Source organism: Scyliorhinus torazame, chromosome 12 (assembly GCF_047496885.1).
Source record: "Scyliorhinus torazame isolate Kashiwa2021f chromosome 12, sScyTor2.1, whole genome shotgun sequence".
NCBI classification, from domain to species: Eukaryota; Metazoa; Chordata; class Chondrichthyes; order Carcharhiniformes; family Scyliorhinidae; genus Scyliorhinus; species Scyliorhinus torazame.
This window is the reverse complement of record NC_092718.1, coordinates 129487534-129499571: the sequence shown is the minus strand read 5'-3', so window position 1 is coordinate 129499571 and position 12038 is coordinate 129487534. Positions and strand designations below refer to the sequence as shown.

General features: G+C 41.5%; 1 long non-coding RNA gene across 1 annotated transcript; it reads right to left on the bottom strand.

The window, feature by feature from the left end:
- Nucleotides 1-1458: 1458 nt before the first annotated feature.
- On the bottom strand, nucleotides 1459-11290 carry LOC140387233 (uncharacterized). The gene is made up of 3 exons (XR_011933795.1): nucleotides 11268-11290; nucleotides 5428-5454; nucleotides 1459-1494 (listed from the first exon to the last, which is right to left on the bottom strand). It is a non-coding gene; the product is annotated as an uncharacterized lncRNA (long non-coding RNA).
- Between the last annotated feature and the right edge of the window lie 748 nt (nucleotides 11291-12038).

The window sequence follows — 12038 nt, the reverse complement described above, 5'->3', positions numbered from 1 at the left end:
GGTTCATAGCAGGAACTCATCGATCCTCCTAAACTCCATGTTTTGTGTGCACAACCGCGAACTTACCGGAAGAAAAGAAGGCAGCAGATGAATAGAATGCCCACAACCTAATATTTCCCCTCCAAGATACTCACCGTTGGACGTGGAACTATACACCGTCCCTTCAATGCCTTTGGGTCAAAATCCTGACACTCCTTCCGTAACCACATGGTGCTGTACCAACGCCGCATGGATTATAGCAATTCAAGGAATCGTCTCAGCACCACATTCTCAAGGACAATTTGGGACCTGTAACACATTTTGGCGACGCCATGTACCAAAAATATGTATTCGACAGTGCATTGCTCTTGTATACTCTTTACTCTTCACAAGTTCCGTTAAGATTCATCCTCTCTCTGCATACTTTGTTTATCGAATGTTCACGTATCTGCCAATAATCATCATCAGTTTGGACACCTCGCACAAAACCCATGTCAAGCATATCTTCTCTTGGCAGAACACTCCTGTTTCACCAATCTACTGCGGTCAGTGATGTCCCCCGTTCGTTCTCACATGAACCGAAATATATTATACTCCTTCCCTGTAATGTTCCATTGTTCCTTTGAACTGGTTAGCACAAGTGGATAGACGGTATCAAATTACGATGAATCAGAAATTTTTAAAATTGTCATCATAAATTCCTTGTTTCCGTTTTGAACATAAGTATACACCGATACAGTTCACGATCCAATGTTCCTGTTAAACCACAGTGGACGACTGCCCTGTTACATTTATAGCTCTCCACATACACTTCATTTTCGATATTGATTAACCTTCCCATGAATTTCAACGTTTACCTGATGTGGCATATCTGCCAATTTCCATGCTCCATTTCATATGTATCAACATCCCAAGTGTCTGTCTATCCAACTCGGGTGCACTTGATCTGTTTGTGTCACCCAGTATCTCAATTACAATTCATAATACATCATTGATTGACGTGTTTTTTTTTCAAAAATGTGCTGTGCCACAACTAAAAAGAAAAAGTGCCTCGATCCTTAGCTTCCAAGTATTAACACGCGTTCACAAAATGCTATTTCGGAAGTTAATATACATGCATGATTTTTCTGAGAATCGATTCGTAGATTTTATAATCCTGTGCAGAAGGATGCCATTCGGCCCATAGAGTCTGCAGAGACATCTCACCGAGGTCCACTCGCCTTGCACCCTGCAACTACCTAACACAATCTCAACTTCCCTCGAAAATAAAGAGCAGTTTAGCATGACCAATCTATCGAACTTGAAGATATTTAGGCTGTGCGAGGAAAACGGAGCACCTGAATCAAATCCAGGCGGAAACCCCAGAGAGACAAGGTCTGAATCGAACCCGAATCTCTCGCACCGTGCGGCGCAGTGTTAAGAAATGTGACTTCATAGTTTGGAACGGGAAGTAATGTATGGTACTGTGGAAGTGCGCACCTGCAGCTTCGTGTGTTTTCTTCATATTCGCGAGATCTGCGTTTAAAAGAACATACAGACCCTCCTTGGTGAGAACTAAAAGCAGCAAGATAACATTCAGCCAGTGGCTTTATTGGTAACGACATTGCCTTTTGTGAATGATTCTACACATCAGTCATTGGCTCAGGCGCAAAATTAATTTATTTCCTTGATGTAAGGCACAAAATAACAAATCAAATGGAAAATAGAACTCTGCTGTAAGCAGCGGCAGATTAGGAAAGCATGATCGCATAGTTGATTAAACGGAAATCTGTTGAAATTCTATATTTTAAAATAAGCAAGTTCGTTGTTTCACTAAGATCAACGCTAAATAAAGGTATATGCCAATTAATTCATGACAGAAAGGAGCATCAGCTCAGTTTTGATATTCACTGCAATCCCGTTTAATGTGCATCTCAGATCTGCTCGTGAGAGGAAAGTGTATGAGTAATTATGCTTCTTGATTTTCTCAAGGAATATTGGAGTCCAAACTGTAATTGTATTTTTGTTTAATAAGACACCGAAGTTGAGCATCATTGCACCAATGAACCATAAAATATTGCTGCTACTACAGATCTGTGTTTTTGCACGGAAAGAGACCCTGGATTCTATATTTTGAGGAAAATTTCATAAATCAGCCAGAACTGGGCTGATTTACCTTTCGTCCAAAGTCCATTTCAGTTAATACAGGTAGAGTTGTCTTTTGGGCGAGGTGTCATCCAAACATTGAATTTTTCCAGTGCATTAATATGTCCTTTAGCGCATGGCGTTCCTGATGGCGGTGCTGCCGCAGAATTAGACAAAATGCACGATTCTCCCTGCTCTCCAGCCCTAAAATATACATTATTTTCGTTGGCTGCACAGCGACTCGTACAATAACCATTGCAAGAGAAATTTGCATTCTTAATAGTCATTAGTTATGCATTTTTTGAAGTTATAAACAGGTGTGTGTTCGCACAGTGATTCTGGTACACCGTGAGAAATGGAATTTGTCTCGACAAACAATCCAAAATAGTAAATGAGTTCTGAGTTTTCTAATTTCACTTTAGAGTACCAAATTATAATTTTTTCAAATAGGGGGAAATTTAGCGTGGTCAATCCAATTGCCCTGCACACAATTGGATTTTGGGGGTGAGACCCACGCAAATACGGGGACAATGTGCAAACCACACGGACAGCGATTGTGGATTAAGCTCGAACTCGGGTCCTCGGCGCTGCGAGGCAGCCGTGCTCAAAACTGCGCCGCCATGCCGCTCATAAATGTGTTCTGAAGATGACTGGTGGAAACATAATTTTCTATTATTTAACTAAACCTTGAAGACAACGAATATCTACTGTCTTTCAAAGGAACCATCTGGGTAATAGGGAAGTGACAATACTTTGGTTTCCAATGTCCTTTAGCCAATGTTTTTGATTTTTCACACGTGATCTGCGGTACCTTTTCCCACAGTCCCTGGGCAATCTGGCCATTCTCACTTGGTCTGCAGATTCGGACCATTATAATCAAGATGTGCCGATGCAGGCGTTGGACTGGGGTGAGCACAGTAAGAAGTCTTTCAACACCAGGCTAATGTCCAACAGGTTTGTTTCAAATCACTAGCTTTCGGAGCACTGCTCCTTCCTCAGGTGAATGAAGAGGTATGTTCCAGAAACATACATATAGACAAAGTCAAAGATGCAAGACAGTGCATTGAATGCGAACATTTGCAGATGAAGACTTAAATACCTGCAAATGCTCGCATTCAAAGCATTGTCTTGCATCTTTGAGTTTGTCTATAGTATATTTCTGGAACATTGCTCGTCATTCACCTGAGGAAGAAGCAGTGCTCCGAAAGCCAGTCATTATAATCAAGGAGACGAATTACAAGCAAATTCCTCAGAAAATGCATAACGGTAATTTATCGGTGCTCTTGACAATCAGATCGATAACGTAAAACAAGAATAATCAGGGAACCACGGTGACGCAGTGGTTAGCTCTGCTGCCTCACGGCGCCGAGGTCCCAGGTTCTATCCTAGCTCTGGGTCACTGTCCGTGTGGTGCACATTCTCCCCGTGTTTGCGTCGGTTTTCCCCACAAACAAAAAGGTATGCAGGGTAGGTGGATTGGCCACGCAGAATTGCCACTCAATTGCAAAAAACTAATTGGGTACTCCAAATTTAAAATAATAATCTATATATTGTCAAACGCATGTAACGTAAAACAATCGTCCCAAAGAACTTAACAGGATGAGTCAAGATAAAAAAAAACAGCACAGCAAATACATCGCTATTACGGCTGTTGATGAAACATTTGGGGAAATAGTAAGATTTTAAGCAGTGCACGAATGAAGAAAATTGAGAACGAAAGGTGGAATCGTTGATGCACGGTGTGCAGCACTTTATTTTTCTCATGTATGTGCAATTAAGTGGGCCTATCCACTCACCCTGCTCACCTTTGTGTTGTGGGATAGGCCCACGGAGGCCCCGAATGTAGCAATCGCTATATGGGCAATGACCTCGGGCCGGAGTAGGATGTTGGTCCTCGCCGCGAGGCATCAGTGCTAATCAGTGCGCCACCATGCCACTGTTGTGGAGTTTAATTAACCAATGATGCGTCTAAGAATCGTAAGGCAATCATAACTGAGGCACTGCGAGTGGCCAGCATCAAAGCAATATAGACAACTCGAAATGTAGTTGTCTTTCAACCAGCTGGACAGCCGAACAAGGAAGCATTTAAAAGCAAATACGGAATGCTGCAAATCAAGAGGGCATCTTTTCTGTCCGGACCCATTATTGCCCACTGAGCTGACGAATGTCATTTTAACAAACTTTAGGCAATTTAATACATGGACAACCGAGTTTTGTTGGCCCTGAAGTTTAGAGTTGGTAAATTACGGGACATATACCAGGAATAATTATGTGTAATCAATTTCCGTAATGATTAGTGAGTCATGCAGCAGAACGTAGTCCTGGATGAACTAGGTCAATATTATGAGGGCAGGAAAATTTAAGTTGATATCGGGTGGACATATGGGTTCATATGCCCATTTCGAAGTCAGGACAAGACATCATTGATGCCAAAAAAGGCTGTCAGGGACCGGCTGAAAATTTGGTCAGGGAGAGCGGTATAGACTGGACACCGACGAAAATGGGTTTATGTATGTAATCTAGATATGTGATTTGGGAGAAATGTCCACTTAAGCAATACTGATGCTACGAAATTACACTGCGAACTTGCAACAGGGGATGATTCATTGACTATGATCGTGCAATCAATTGATGTGTCTTCAATGCACACGTACAGATTGCGGCTGCGCATTCAGCAGATTTAGCGAGTGGTAGCATGCCGATTAGAAATAGGATGCGGCAAATAATAAGCCGCAGAGGGCAGCAAGGAAACCACGGCACAAGTAGACCGATAATCCGTTGCAGGTGGTGGGGATTTATCATGATGAAGATGGAATGTTTCGTTTGTTGCACACCTATTGTATTCTGTTTCCGATTTTGATCATTGCAGTTTGCGAACGTGCTTGCTTAAATGAGCCGGGACCAGATTTTCGGGTTACAGACATGAGATTCAGGTAAGGGTTATGGTAGGCGATAACATATAAAGATATTCGGTGTGGGGGACGCATGTTGGTGTTTGGTAGGTTGTATGAAAAGCTACTGGGGTGTTCTAAGGTTTCGGTTTGAGGGTAGGTCACGCGAGGTAGTTATAACACATGAAGGAGAAAGTTGCCTATTTCGGTCATTTGTTTGAAAATGGCACTGAGGGAGCAGACGATCAGCCTCGTGGATGAAAGAAGGGACACACAGGGCAGATGGAATATAACATGATGAAGTCGAGATTAACAGATGCGAAACATCTGTTAACAGTAACAAACAGTTTGCCCAGTTGTGAATCAAAAACAATTGGGGTAATGAGAACGGATCCTATTTCCAAGTAACGTGGTCAGTTCATGACTATTTTACCTGAATCCTTCTCACTCGTTTCTTCATCTGCACGGAATTAAAATGAGTTACAATTAACAGATATGCATTTTCATTTGTAAAGGCGCATACTCATTGTTTCACAAATTGCTGTTCTTTTAACGGAGAAAAAGGATCACAGTCAATGCTTCGACACATCTAAGACATGTTATTTCTTTTTTCTTTCCCCAGGCAAAATAAAGCACACACGTGCTAATTCAATGTCCGAGGCATTCTGTTGGGGCACGTGATACACTATTCCTATATTTAATGACCACAGACTGCGTGAATGCGTGTTAATTTCCTGTTACACATTATTCTCATAGCAATAATGAACGAAAACATAGTTAGCCTTATTCCAATGTTGCAGTAATTAATAACTATCGCAGAAGAAGACATCCGCACCTGAAAGAGAAACGGAAAAAAATAGTCTGGCTTGACTTTGCCAGAGTTGACTATGGAACCAATGTTTTTTGTGTCTTATTAAACGACTAGCCTTTCCCCAAATTATTTATTGCGGGGTTGTTTTTGCAATACATCGCTTCTACTGCTTTGTGACTTCAAGGACTTCAAAGGGTCTAAACAATTAATTAAGCACATTGAAGTCCACCGACGCTTGTTAAGAAGGGTATCTGACAAAGATTTTTAGATGGGTTCTCACTGGATTGCATCAACATGTTCAACAATTCTCTTTGTTTCGCTGTCCTAAATGGTATCTGATGTAGCTCCTATTTCGAAAGGGACGGACACATCTGTATCATCGTGCTTCAGAAATATTACACTGACATTAAATTCAAAAATATGATAGAGTTTATCAACACATATTGTTTAAATGTGAGTGGTGCAGCAACATGTCTACCCGTATTTTAATGCACTCATTGAAAGCCTCTGGTTTGTGCGTACAGCTTGATAGATTACCTGAATGTTGTCAATCATTGATGTTAGATTGGTTACACGACTTTGTCTTTCAACATGACTTTGAAAATGTATCGCGAAATGAATGTTTCATGTGGCACTTTAATTAGGTATGGAAAGAAACGCACAAGGCATCAGTATCTTGGCAACATTTTGAACCCCTAGTGTGGAACATTCAGTAGCTGTACTCAGATTGTTGCACGTATAATGAAAAAAAATGCTTAAGTCTGATAGGTTTTATATCATTCTTGGTGATGCAACCAACACTGCAAACAAGGATCTTTTCGAATGTTTAAAATTTTAAATTTTTTAAAAAATGAGTTCAGTGTACTCAATTCATTTTTCCAATGAAGGGCCAATTTAGTATGGCCAATCCACCTAGCATGCACATCTTTTGGGTTGTGGGGGTCAAACCCACGCAGACACGGGGAAAATGTGAAAACTCCACACAGACAGTGACCCAGAGCCAGGATCGAACCTGGGACCTCGGCACCGTGCTGCCCATCATTTCGAAAAATAATGTTTTCTGTCATCTAGCAAAGGGAATGCAAATATGGTACTCCTGTGCAAAGACCATTGGAGATTCAATTTCAATGCTTTTGCATCGATCGTGCCTTTGCATTGAACGAAACTTGCATTCCTTGTTGTTCGACGGATTCTTATTTGATTGATTAGCCCAATGTACAGATCCGCCAAACTCTGGTTGGGTGGAGTTTGCGCGGAATGTGCAGTGAATACTTGGCATGTCTGTTGGGTCTCTTTGAAAACTCGACATTGGCTTTGTGTGTTTTAGACAAAGGCCTCCTGATGTTTTAACTGAACTACTCTTCTTTACTGGAGCATGTCAGACATCCCTAAGAATCGTGTGCATGGCTACCTCTACAGATGTCCGTCTGTTAAAGAAGGCACATTGATCCATTTCACGTGAGAGCCCATATATCAAAGGTGTTCTCGCACAAGGGACCAATGAGACCATTTCAGAGGGAGAATGTTTGGCACAATATTAATGAAAACGCAGGTATTAATTAAACAAATTGCTGAGAAAAGGGAGACATTCAGAAATATGTGTATTAGAGTATAACGCGGTAAGCATTTGTGTTTACTGATCACTCGCAATTGAGGATGCATACTGAGAGTGCAAAGAATCATCGACGTTACAGTGCAGGAGGAGGCCATTCGGCCCATAGAGTCTGAAGAGGCTCTTGGGAAGAACACCCTATCAAAGACCACATCTCCACCGTATCCCCGTAATCCAGTAACTTCAACGAATTTTTTTTGGACACGGTGGGCAATTTAAAATAGCCAATCCTCTTAATCTGAACATCTTTGGACTGTGGGAGGAAACCGGAGAGCCCGGAGGAAACCCACGCTGGCACGAGAAGAACGTGCAGACTCTGCACAGACAGTGACCCATGCCGCGAATCGAACCTGGGACCCGGAGCTGTGAATCAACTGTGCTAACCACTGTGCTACCGTGCTGCCTATAAGACTGCATGACGATGTTGTCGGCAAGGGTCACTGCGAACCATGATACTGCGACTTAGCTGAGTAGCTGCATACAATCTACTGTTGCACTATTATCACCCACTTTATTTTACACCCTAAATCTCTGTTACGTCCAACACATCTTCTTACCCCACACAAAACCTCACAGCTTTTCAAAACCTCGAAATTCTCTTACCCACACAAATTATCCTCCTCCTCGCACTCAGTATAACTTACAAACCGTGTTGCACAAATTTCGCACTGGGCAAGGGGCAACGTGATGCGAATATTACAATTTTTGTATTGTTTGTATAGTTTGGAACAGGTGGGGTGAGCGTCAATTCTATCCCCTGATACGTGTCTGATTATCTGTTACCGTCAGAGAAGCATTAAAAAAGATATCTCTTTTATAACGTGACTCTCGTTTTCCTATCTTTTCTATTTGATCCGTTGCTAAAAGGTGTGAGGCAGATACGGAGATTCTAGTCTTTGTTGTACGTGAGTAGTAGTTGGTCAAAGGAATTAGGTATAATGTGTGAGCCACCTGAGTGTGATTATGAATGGATGAATAAGTTTACATTTTCATGCGCATTATTTTGTTTTGTTGTGGAGCAGTGAGTTCACATCCCAGAAGTAAATAATTCCGCAGCAGTTACTTGGCTCCGAGCGATGTTAATTACGTGACACTTTGGCAGTATTCTGGGTAGATCGACCATCGCTATCCTCAGAAATAATGACAATCTGATATATTTTTCCCATGTCAGAGGAAAACCAGAACCTTAGTTTGATATTTCATTTGTAAGACGTAACCATAGACAGCAATATGTCATTAATGACACCGCACTGTCTGGAATTTGAAGGCGGCATTAACAACATTGTCATCATCGTTCGTTAATGGGATTTCAGCGTCGCTGAAAGGGCTAGTTATTACTGTCCAGCCTTAATTTCTATTTAGATGAGCAGCATTCTCGGGCACATCAGCGAGCCGCTGGACAAGAATATAGATATGAGACCAAAACTCGGCCAGAACAGACGAGGACAACATCGGCAGGTCTGAAACACGTGTTTATGTTTGAACAGTCGATAATATCTTCCATGAGAAACGTTATTGTGCTTTATGTGAAAATACCGATGCATCAATGTACTCGAAATTCGACCAGTTGGCGGGTAGAATAGGCCCTCCACCTACTAAGATCAATATTCAACTACTAAGCTGGAATTTACAGTTACATGAGAACTGTGTCCATTTGTATGAAGAGGATCACAGATTTCTCGCAAGAAGAGGCAGCGTTATGAACTTACAGGGTCATTTAGGTGGTTAATGACAATTCCACCAGACACTACACCTCGTTGCAATCATGTCCTTCTTATTCTTCTGTACCCGCGTTTCAAATTCATTGTACGTGCAACTGCATATTCATTTCATTTATAAAATTATTAGTCGATTGCATTTGAGCATCCCGTTTCTGACGTATCGGCCGGCGTTATCATTCCGAGTGAAGATCCTCCCCCACCTAACATTCGCCACATCAACTAGTATTTGATAAGAATTGTCAAAGATATTAGTCATCGAAGATATATCGTTATGTATCAATGATAATTATCCAAAGATCACTTATAATTCTCCGGATGCCGATTCTCCCGATGTCGCTTGCTTCCCGCCCTCGTACATTGCTTCGGTCATTATACCGACCACATAAGTCAAACAGCCCTTTCTTAATCGGATTGTCCTTTCCTGAAAGAAAAGTGCCGCGTTTGCCAATCTTTAACATGCGGCACTAGGGTTGGATAACAATCTGGCAAGGCCGTTCATTGTCTCCACCACTAGCAGTCTTGCATGTGAGCGCTCCGACCCAGTCAATCTGATTTTATTCCATGCTTGACGTGCACAGAATTTACTTGTGACTTCGATGCTGAAAGATGCATGAGGTACGAGGCTGAAGGGACGAAATTGAAATAGTTTTATTTTATTTTGTATTGGGACTAAATTAATTTTATCCAATTAAGGGGCAATTTAGAGTGACCAATTCACCTACCTACCCTGTACATAGATAGATGTCACAGATGTTTACAGCATGATGTTATGGGTGAGGGGTTTTCAGAACCCCAAAATGTATCATGGAGTTCAACCAACCTCCCACTTTAATGTATTTTATACTTTTCCTAGCACACGTCTTATTCCCTAGGAATGGGATTACAATTATGGACACGTGGGTTTTTAAACACAAAACAATGTTTATTCCATGAACTCAACTTAACATCTGAAATATACATTGGATCTCTTAACATCCCTTACTTCAAAGATGACGCCGAAAATATTGCAACAGAAAATAATTCCTCAAAATATTCCTTCAAACTTCCAAGAGACTTAACACCTTTAAACAAAATCACATGAGGTAACAGGCTTTATTATTATGAGTTTAAATCACCCGAATGATCCAGGGATAGTCTTTCATGGCAGAGTTCCAGGTCCCTGCAAACACAGACACTGCCAAGCTCTTTTCAAACTGCAAAACTAAACTGCAAAATGGCTGACCTAAGCTTAGCCCCACCCTCTCTCTGACATCACTGTTTTCTTAAAGGTACATTGCTTAAACATCCATGTCTTAAAGGTACTCTCACATGGCAATGGCAACAGGCCCTTCGGCCCTGCTTGTACATGCTACCCGGTTTCTATCACTAGGCTAATCTTAGTTGCCCACATTTGGGCCATATCACTCTGCACCCACCCAGCCCATGTAACTGTCTAAATGTTTTTTAAAGGAAATACTATACCCGCCTCGACCACTGCCTCTGGCAGCTCGCTCCAGAGGCGTACCTCATTCTGTGTGAAAATATTTCCCCACTGGTCGCTTTTGTATCTCTCCCCTCTCACCTTAAACCTTTGCCCTCTAGTTCTAGGCTCCTCTACATTTGGGAGAACATGTTGACTATCTACCTTTTCTATGCTCCTCATTCTTTTATTGACCCCGTTAATATTGACCTACGCTCCAGGGAAAAAAATGTCGCAATCTTTCCAGTGTCTCCTCAGAACTCAGACCATCAAGACCTGGCGGCATCCACGTAAATTTCTGCTGCACTCTTTCTAGTTTAACAATATCCTTCCTATAATGTCTTTGAATTGTGACGGCTTAACCCAGGAAGACAGAGGGAGAACGTGCAAACTTTTCACGGACAGTGACCCAGGGCTGGGATCGAAGCTCTGTCCACGGCACCGTGAGGCAGCAGTGCTAACCACTGCTCCACCGTGTTGCCCCGACAGTGAAAGACTGAGCAATAATATGGCGATTTTAGTTAAGTATTCAGCATTCTATTCTTTCAACAGCAGGATGTCTGCTTTCATACCTCCAGGGGCACAGGCTCGTGGAACGGAAAGGTAATGTTAAATCATGTTGGACAGATATATAAACCAAAAAGATGTTGTTTAATCAGGTTAACCTTACCTATCCGTTCCAGCTTTCTTTCTGTCAGGGTCAACACAATTCCAAAGAGTTCCGATTTAATATAAGAAAAAACAATTAACTGTGTAGAGTAGAAATCGGCCAACCGACGTTAATTTGCTGCGTTTACAAATATGTCATGTCTGAAAATTGCTACAATATTCTTCAAATTGTGTATCAAAGCACTGAATTTGGAAACAAGTTAAGCTGTGTGCGTTGTTATGATTTATATGTAATAGATAGTTATAGATATTTATAGAGAGAGAGTAAGGGAAAGTTGGAGAGAGAAACGGAGAGACGTACGCAGAGAAAGAGAGAGAGAAACCGACAGATCTGCAATGAAACATTAAACGCATGGGCCTCGATTTGTCTTTTTTTTGTAAATCTAAGCGGGTTCCTTGCTCACCTAATCTTTTCAGCGTCTGTTGGCACGCTGATAATTCTAAATCACATAATAAGTAAAAATAAGTATGTTAAATAAATAGACTAAACGATCTTCTCCTCCTAAGGCATGAACGAATCGATTAACATACTCTACCGTCTGAGACTGAGGAGGTTCATTCACTGTTATCAATTCCTGCTTGTGGGATGTATAAATGGTCCAACATATTCCCGACCAGCCTTCGATATATTATGGGTTTCATTTCGATTTACTTTATCAGCCTTAAATGCATCGATTGTCTGCACTTCACTTACTCTTCATCGTACTGATTCTGCAGTACCAGTGCATTTATTTAATAAAGCTACCTCTATAGAATTTTTACTGCTTAATGA